A 9,434-nucleotide genomic window follows, 5' to 3' on the forward strand; every position below is an offset into this window, starting at 1 on the left:
CACATCACCCACAGTAAGAGGCTTTAGGACTGCAGCGTCATCATTTCAACGGAGACATGACGAAACAGCAGAGTACCGGACAATGCTATTGAACGAGCAGATCGTCACACACAGAGCACTGTGCATCGATGCAAACTGCTTTCTGTTTTTCATGTCACTAAATAAATGAAGGTACTGTTGTTGTGCACCTACAATGTTTATTTGTTTATCTGAGTGTCCTGGACTTTTTCTTTGAGGTGGAAAAACATCGCACATGAGATGTTTATTTGTGGGGATGGTCATTAACACTGTTTCATGGCTCATGGTATGGCGTATCATTAGTCAAAAAGCTCGCTAATGTTTAAAGCCACGGTCGTCTCTTGTGCCCCTGCAGTGATTCCGTAGCCTGCGCATTACAGTTGAGCAATGAGGTGTAAACAAAGAATAATAGGAGTGTAAAGGTGACTATAGGGCTGTTATTTCATGTCTACAGGGCTCTGATAATGGTAAAGATTGTATTTACAAACATTAAACAGGCTTTTCTATGCTCTAACATACAAAATTAATTAATTAGCATTAATTAATATTGAATCCTACTTTGTAGAAATTCACTCATCGCAGTCGGGTCTGGAACCAATTAACTGCCATAAAGGAGGGATGACGGTACTTTTTTGGCTAATACGAATGTATGGGTGTTATTTCATGTCTCGATGGCTCTAATAATGTTAAGAAAAACACACGTAGACAATCGTAAGCAGGTTTTCTGTGCCATAACTACAAAAATATTCTATTTGTAAAGAAGGAAATTCACTTATCGCGGCTTAGTTTGACTGACACTCTCAGTTATTCCTTGTCACAGTATGTTCAAGAGATTCAAGATTCAAGAGAGTTTTATTGTCATGTGCATGGTAAAACAGCAGTTATACCATGCAATGAAAATCTTATTCTGTTCATTCTCCCACGAAAAGAAAGAAAACACAAGAAAGAATAAGAACATAAGAAACATAAACACATAAACATAAATACCAGTAAATTAAGCAACAACAACAGAAGAGACATTAATACAAGTAAATAATACAAATAAATAAATAAATAGATAAAGTGCTATGAGTGTGTGTTGCGTGCGGCGTGTGTGAGTGCTTCGTTGAGAAGCCTGATGGCCTGTGGGTAAAAGCTGTTTGCCAGCCTTGTGGTCCTGGACTTCAAACTCCTGTAGCGTCTGCCTGACGGTAGGAGTGTGAATAATGAGTGTTGTGGATGTGTGCTTTTGTTTGCACTCTCACCTTAAACCAGTGAAATAAGCATGAATGTAGAGCTGCGAGGAGTAGATGTGCACCTTGTTGGACAGAATCTCAATGACGGCCGTGACTGAGGGGGAATACTATCAAAGAGAAAAAACATGGATAGGTTTATGGATAGGCGTGGCGTTGACTGTTGATTAATAGCGACATGGAGCGATTCAGGCCAAACAGAGTGCAGTACTTGGCTGCAACCAGTAGAGGTGCTGTTGATTCAGGCTCTACTCGTTTGCTTTCTCTGTCATCTACGGGAAGTTGCACTGCTCTACTGTACATTCAACGTGGAAACAGGAGTTCAGAACTTTCAGAAAGATTCATATTTTAAAAAATCAAATAATTCATCAAAGAATGTGAGTCACATGACTGCTTAAAGGGTCCCTGACATGATTCATCAACTTTGCTTGAATATGTTGTATATTGTTTGTAATTATGTTCTACATTGTTCCATTTTTGAAAGTGAACACTCTTCATTGTCATTTCTGGAAGTGACGCGATCGGAGTGCTATCGCTCAGGTAAACAAAGATAGCGGTGTACGAGACAGAGGATGTTTACAGTCATTGTAGCCAAGGTTTGGGCCATAGTTTTGGAGGAGGAAGAAAAAGTTGGAGATGAAATGGTAAACTTGCAGAACATGGACTTAAGCCTTAAGACACAGAGATGAAGACAGACAGAATGGTCAGTGTAAATGACTCTGGAGTTGCTTATCCTTCAACTGTTGTTTTAAATCGGCTTCTTAATGAGTGTAAAGGAGTCTTTATAGCCTCATTTATCTTATATTTTGTCGCCGTCGCAGCCGCCGCCCCCGCCCCCGCACCCCCCATGTCGCTGTGAAAAGATGTTTATATAACATGTACAATACAATGCTTTACAGCCTTGTCGCTATCATGGAATAGTGTTTACTGTAGAAGACACGCTGTGGCAGCTTGGACCTTGTTCTTCTTGTCTATTTTTTCCTGTGTAGCAGTGGAATAGCGTACCTTTTTCAAAATACGTTCATATCATACTTTCAAGCCAAATGCTTCTTGTAAAGACGTTCCATCATAGCAGTCACAAGTGAAATGATCGCCGCAAAGAACAGAACTCGAAGTGGGCGTCCATCTGTCTCTCTGCACTCGCTTTGTCCATTTTTGTCTTAAACCTTCCTCTTTTGGAAAAGAAAACAAACGTACAGTATCGCTGAGATACTGTAAACATCCAGCAGCAACACAACATTTTGGCATGACTACTATTTGGATGAAAAATACACTGAACTAAGTCCACCATCTACCTTGAGAAGCATTTGTTTACTCTGCTTTAGCTGAGAGGTGTCACCACGATGATGTCATTTCCGGAAATGAGACTGAGTAGCGAGGGCTAGCTCGTCATGGGTGGCGCCATCAACTATACATGTCATTTTTGCAAATTTACTGTTTGCTTTAAAAAAATCAAAGATGTGGAACATAATTCCAAACAATATCTCACATATTTAAGCAAAGCTGATCGATTGCGTCAGGGATTAATTACCCGGATTGCTTCATTCTCTCACACGCATACTGCACACGTGACTCACCGGGTTGTCCGTGTATTCCGAGAAGAGTTCCACCTTCAACACCTGCTTCTGCTCAGCGACTCCGCTCAGGAACGCTGGCAGGAACAGCAGCGTCGATACGGTCCTCAGGAGGCTGGACTGGTAGCGCAGCATGCTCTGACGTGGTGGGGGGACACGACTGACACATCACCACGGAAAAAACTCCAGCCAAGCCATCATGTTAGAAGGAGTTACAGTATTTTTAAATTCAATTCAAATGAATGTGTGCAATGACTATGTTTTGTGTTCATGAGCATGTCTTATACCGTAATCCTTACTGTGCTCTTTTGTTTCGTGTCACAGCTGCCGAGTGAGCGTGTCCATATGATTTCTGCCTAGCAACAAGTGGCTGTGAAAGTGTGACTGGACTGGAGAGGTAAGATAAGAGCAAATGTGTTGTTTTAGTTTGCTGCAATAATGGCAGGCAATTCCATACAAAATGTTAGTTTTTGAGGATCTTTTTGACCTCATTTTGACCGGGAGGCATCCCAGGTGTTTTCTATCTGTATTTTATTGTGATGGCAGGACCGTACAAACAGGTCACGATTCCATTTGTTGTTTTAGCAAGGCTATAATGACCTACAGTATACAGTCGTCCCTCGCTATGTCGCGTTTTTTCAGCAAGTAATGAATGATTTATCGTTTGTGAGCACTAGGCCTGAGACAATAATAAATGAATAAATCAATCACACGGTACATGAAAATGAACTTGATCATTTTGCCCGCTTCGATATATCGCCGTGTGCATGCCTGTCTGTTTTCCTCATCTCCCGCCTCCAAGCAGGCAGGAAGAGAGTTCAGTCTGTGCACTGGATTCAGCACCTTGGCGTGTTTGTTCCATAGAACAACGGCATGAACGAAATGAGCCCTTTTGTCAGTCATACAGTCTCTTTGCCTCGGTGGGTGGAGGCGGGGCCGCTAGCATACAGACAGAGTGCACAAGAACGTAACGCAGTAGAAATCAAATGAGTAGATTGCAAGATATCGTCATTTTGACTCAACTTTGAGAGGTGCTGACCGAGATCTGTCTGTCCTATGAGGTTATGCTTTTTTCCTGCAGCATTTGACAACATCATGTGCAAATTAGATGGCAGCGTCATCTGGCGACTTCCAGGACAGCCGATAGCTACTTTTCTTACTGAAAAGTTGGCAACAGTGGTGGTGAAGCTAGTCGCTAGCTGGCTCGTAGCTGGCCGATGTGGTGTGGCGAGGCGTCTCTACGCCAGCAGCGTAGTACTTGGGCGTAACAATGGTAATGACAATAACAATAACAATGTCGCTGTAGCTTGGTTAATATGCAGGTCACGTTATGGAAATGGAAAATTGTTGCCGCTTTTTGGAGTTTTTTTTCAGAAGGCGTCATAGGTGCATAGGTGCGTTACGTGCATTCTTAGCTGCCTTTTGGTATCTGTTATTACATCTTTGGAACGCACAGGCAAGAGAAAGACATGTGTGTTCATGTCTCACATAAGGATTGTGGATGATGGGCAAAATTCCCTCGAAAAAGCGCACTTTTCCTTTAACTTTCGAAGAAATACATTCGAGGCTTAGCAGTATAAGAGTTGCACAATGCGATGTAAACAATGAATAACAGGAGTGTGAAGGTGACTATAGGGGTGTTGTTTCATGTCCACCGGGCTCTAATAATGTTAAAACACGTATTTAGAAAGTCACAAACAGGTTTTCTGACTGTATGCAACTAGAAGGTCCATGAGTAGAGCTTGGATCTCCATCAAGGCCATGGTAAAACGTGTGTGTGTGTTTGTTAGCTACCAGGGTACAGATGACAACCAGACGGACAATGCCATGGAGATTCTGGGAGGGGTGTGGGCAGTTCTATCAATGCCGTAGTGACTCAAGTAAATTCCTATATCCGCACTTCTATCCAGATCCTCACCAAAATGTCATGTGTCCCCCTGTTTTTTATGTAATGCTGCTAAGTCTGTTAAAGGTTTGTACAGAACACCACATGCAATCAGAAAATACAAATATGAGAAAAAAAGGCCACAAAAAGCAGTCGCGAGAAGGCTGCCTGAGCGTGTTGTCAGTGCTGTACTCACAAAGCGAGAGCTGGAGGCGAGCAACAGCTGTCTTGCCTGAGAAACACACACACACACACACACACACACACACACACACACACACACACACGGCAAGGCAGCAGTGAATCAGTGGCATCTACACACAAGCAGGGCTACTAAGTCATTGATTGCATGCTGCTCGCCAGGAGCTTCAACACGTCGGCGGCCACTCACTGAGCGAGCGGACAACGCCACTTGGTCTCCGTCTCGAGAGAAGCAGGTCGTCCTGATCATGAACATCCCAAGGTCCCGGTTGGCGTGGGAGTCGGGCATCTCCAGCTGGAGGACGATGTGATAGGCCTGGCCAAACGTCAGCACCTACACATAACAGTCATTCATTCATTCATTTTCCTGTGCAGGCTCACTTGTGTTTCTATTAATCAGTTTGGCTGTATTTTCCAATGTGTGTTTTATAGTTAATACAGAGCAATGATTCACTTGTAATTTGAATACGTATTGATGAATGAATGTGTCTAATAAGCATTCGGTATTTTTGTAATAAAAGCATGTGTCTGACTGACTTCCTGTTCCTGTCATCATACAAACGGCCTAGTGCAGGGGTGTCCAAACTTTTTCCACATACTGAAAAATGAAAGGACGCGTTGGCCTTTTTTTTTTTTTTTTAAATAGCCTGCATCTCAGCTTTGTGATATTGATGAAAAAGAGTATTATTAGTGTCAACTTTGCTCCTTTCCCCCCCATTTTTAATGTTGTTTTTTGGTTGTTTTTTTTGGCATTTTCCAAATATTTCCACTTTCATCTGGTAAACTTTCTTCTGGTAATTATGACTTTATTTCCCAAAATTGACAAATGTATGCTTTGTTTCTCATAATATTATAACTTTCCCCCAAACTAATTTCCCAAAATTGCTTTGTTTCTCATGATAACGTTTTTTTAAATAACGTATTTTTGCTGCTAAAATGACTTCCCTTTTCTTCATAATATTAAGGGTTGTTCATGTCAAATTGTAACTTTGTTTCATAATATTTTGACTTTATTCTCATAACATCATAACTTTTTTGCCAACCTAATTTTCCAAAAATTACAACTTTATTCATTGTTTTGTTTATTTTTTTTCGTAATATATACAAGTATTTTTTCGCTCCTAAAATGACTTTTTTTTCTCTATAATATTACGGGTTTGTTCTCGTAAAATTTTCTTGTGAGAATACGACTTTTTTCTCTTAATATTTTGCCTTTATTCTTGTAAAATTACAGTTGTTTTTTCCATTTCTGCTGTTGTTTTTTCCCCCCAGCTATTTCATCTATCTTTGTGGAAATTTTCTTCTGGTAATTATGACTTTATTCCCATAATCTTTTTATTTTATTCTCTGATTATAACTTTTTCCCCGTTGTTTTGTTTGTTTCTCCCAGTATTCCATCCATCCAGTTTTTATGCTGCTTATCCTCACTAGGGTTGCAGGGGTATGCTGGACCCTACCCCAGCTGGCTTTGGACGAGAGGCGGGGTACACCGGCGGGGTACACCGGCAGGGCACATATAGACAAACACTCACATTCATACCTATGGACAATTTAGAGTCTCCAATGAAGCTAACATGCATGTTTTTGGAATGTGGGTGTCACACTCTACAATGACGCAGGTTTGTTACCTTTTAAGTTTGTCTGCTTTATGTTTATTCACGATATTGTCTTGTCTCCTCATTCCTTGTGTGCTTGTGTGCAGAAGCAGACACCTGAGCTGGGCGGAGCTACTGGTTTCCTGCAACTGTTCATCATTAAGCACCCTTTATTTTCCTCTCAGCTGCTCCTGGCCAGCGCTGGATTATTGCCTCTGTTAGCTACTGCTACCACATGTGTATTTCAGGTTCTGGACTCACCTCCGTTCAGGTCCTCCAGCTGCCGTCCTGCAGCCCAGTAGCCCGTCCAGCTTCTACGGTAGAAGTAGCCGAAGATTATTTGTCCCTCTGAGTACCCATGGTGCTTTTCCTGTTTTTGTGCGCCGTCGCCTTCAGTTGCTGTTTTGTCTCACTTATTTGGACTAATTATTAAAACAATTCTCACTGCTGGAACGCTCCTGTGTCTGCATCCTGGGATTCACCCACATCGCCTTTCCAAGGCGTGACAGAATAATCCAGCCATTTAATGGATCCCGCAGAGCAGGAACATGTGCAGTTTGCCCTCCAAGCCCTGGGCCAGATGCTTTCTCGCCATAAGCAGATGTTGGTGGACCTAACTACCCTGGTCCGAGACATGCACGCCCGCATAACAGGCCCGGCGGCGCCGGAGGATTTCTCCCCGTTGGTCCCGCTCCCCGTGGCACTCCCCACCGCCAGCCAACAGGTCCGGGAACCCAAGCTGCCACACCCTACCAGGTATGAAGGGGACTTTGGGGGATGCCGGCTATTCCTACATCACTGCCTCCTCATCTTCAATCAACAACCTCAAACCTTCGCTTCAGACTCTGCCAAGGTGGCCTACATCATTGGCCTGTTATCAGGCCGTGCCGCAAAATGGGCAATGGTGGTTTGCGAGTGCAAACTCCTCACCGACTTGCCCATGTTCATGGAGGAGATAAAGAATGTTTTTGAACATCCTATGAGGGAGCGAGAAGCGGGCATTGCGCCAGGGCTCCGGCTCAGTGGCCGACTATTCAATAACATTCCGCATCTTGGCAGTGGAGAGCAGCTGGAACAATAAGGCCCTCCGCTGCGTGTTCTACGCCGGCCTCAACTCCCGCATGCAGGACAAGATGGCGTCCCGCGACGAGACCCGCACGCTCGAGGAGCTCATAGCTCTCTCCATCCGGCTGGACGGTCGCTTGCAAGAACGCACCCAACAACGAGAGAGGCCTCCTCCCAGCGCAACTAGGCTGTCATCCCACGGCCAAGAGTTCCTTCCCCTGCCGCTTCCTGCTTCACTCCCTCGGGAGGTTCCGTCGGAGATCGCCGAGGAGGGGATTCCCATGCAGTTGCTGTTTTGTCTCACTTATTTGGACTAATTATTAAAACCATTCTCACTGCCGGAACGCTCCTGTGTCTGCATCCTGGGATTCACCCACATCGCCTTTCCAAGGCGTGACAGTGGGAGGAAACGGGAGTACCCGGAGAAAACCCACGCACACACGGGAGAACATGGCTAAGCGGAGATTTGAACCCTCCTGACTGCGTGGCCAACATACTAACCACTCGGCCACCATGCGGCCCTTCTCATAATAATAAGATTTGTAAAAAATAATGTATTTTTTCTTTAATATTGTAACTTTATGCTCCTACAGTGGCATTATTCTTCCTCACAATATTACGGGATTTACATTTTCCTCTCAATATTTTGACTTTATTCTTGTAAAATTTCCATTTCTGTTGTTGCCCCCCCGTAATATTACAGGAAAAAATATATTTTTTCTTGAATATTTCAAGTTGATGCTACTAAAATGTTATTTTTCCAACATTTATTGACAGATCATCAACTTTTTCTTGCTAGATTACAACTTCTGTCTCCTAATATTTTGACGTTATTCTTGTGAAACTACTGCTGATGTTTCCATTTTTCCTGTTTTTTCCCCCCAGTTTTCTCGTGAAATGATATTTTTAGATAGAATGTGCCGCGGGCCGATGGAAAAACAGCCGAGTGCCGCAAACGGCCCCCGGGCTGCAGTTTGGACACCTCTGGCCCGGTGGGCGTGGTGGGTGTTTGTGCGCATCTGCGCAAACGTGATAAGAGTGGAGAGCATTTCTGTTGATCTAGTTTACTACATCTACAGTAGAGGTTCATGCTGATGTCATTCATGCATGCACATGCACACATGCAGTACTGTGTAGTATTTATACATACAGGTTTGTTGTTTGCCAACAGGGAGACATTGGCCACGGGATAGGAGCACAAAAATGAGGTTGGTGATTCACAGTCTGTCCTACAAAACAAAACAAAACTAAACTAACTTAAACAAGATTTAATTAGGGCCACAGTAAATCAAATTACGAGACTCAAGTCCTAAATCCACGAGAAAATAAGCCATAATATTAAATTTGACCAAGACCGAAGGTCACGTAAGGCCCCCCTTTTCATAGCTGTCTCAGGCAATGCCTGAAACAGGAAGTTTTTTCTCTTTATTGTCGTAATGTTATTAATATTTTTTTCTGGTAAATTTCACACTTTATTCTCGTAAATTTACGATTTATTCTCGAACTCTCTGATTACTTTTAATACTGCGTCGTAACATGCATTGACTGCGACAGTTATGAAAAGGGAGGGACTTATACCTTGGGCGTGTAGCGGGTGTCACTACGCAATACAACAATACTGCCGCATTGTATAAATAAAAGCTTGCCTGAGGCAAGGGGAAAGTTTATTTCCTTCCTGAAGACTTATGCTCGATTTTCCCTCTGACACAAAATATTAAGACTTTTTTTCTCGTAAATTTATGGCTTTATTCTCAGGTTGTTTTTTTTCAATATGGCTCTAATATGCCGTCGTAGGTGTGGACATAGGGCCTCATTTGCCAAACAGTTTTTTCTTCACTTCCAAGTCAAAGTTCTTAGTAACTGG

The 9,434-nt window shown here is 43.0% G+C and overlaps 1 long non-coding RNA gene across 1 annotated transcript; it reads left to right on the forward strand.

The window, feature by feature from the left end:
* Positions 1–2,619: 2,619 nt before the first annotated feature.
* Positions 2,620–5,702, forward strand: LOC129189487 (uncharacterized). The gene is made up of 3 exons (XR_008572810.1): positions 2,620–3,025; positions 3,149–3,221; positions 5,073–5,702. It is a non-coding gene; the product is annotated as an uncharacterized LOC129189487 (long non-coding RNA).
* The last annotated feature ends 3,732 nt before the right edge of the window (positions 5,703–9,434 follow it).

Source organism: Dunckerocampus dactyliophorus, chromosome 11 (genome assembly GCF_027744805.1).
Source record: "Dunckerocampus dactyliophorus isolate RoL2022-P2 chromosome 11, RoL_Ddac_1.1, whole genome shotgun sequence".
Lineage (NCBI taxonomy): Eukaryota > Metazoa > Chordata > Actinopteri > Syngnathiformes > Syngnathidae > Dunckerocampus > Dunckerocampus dactyliophorus.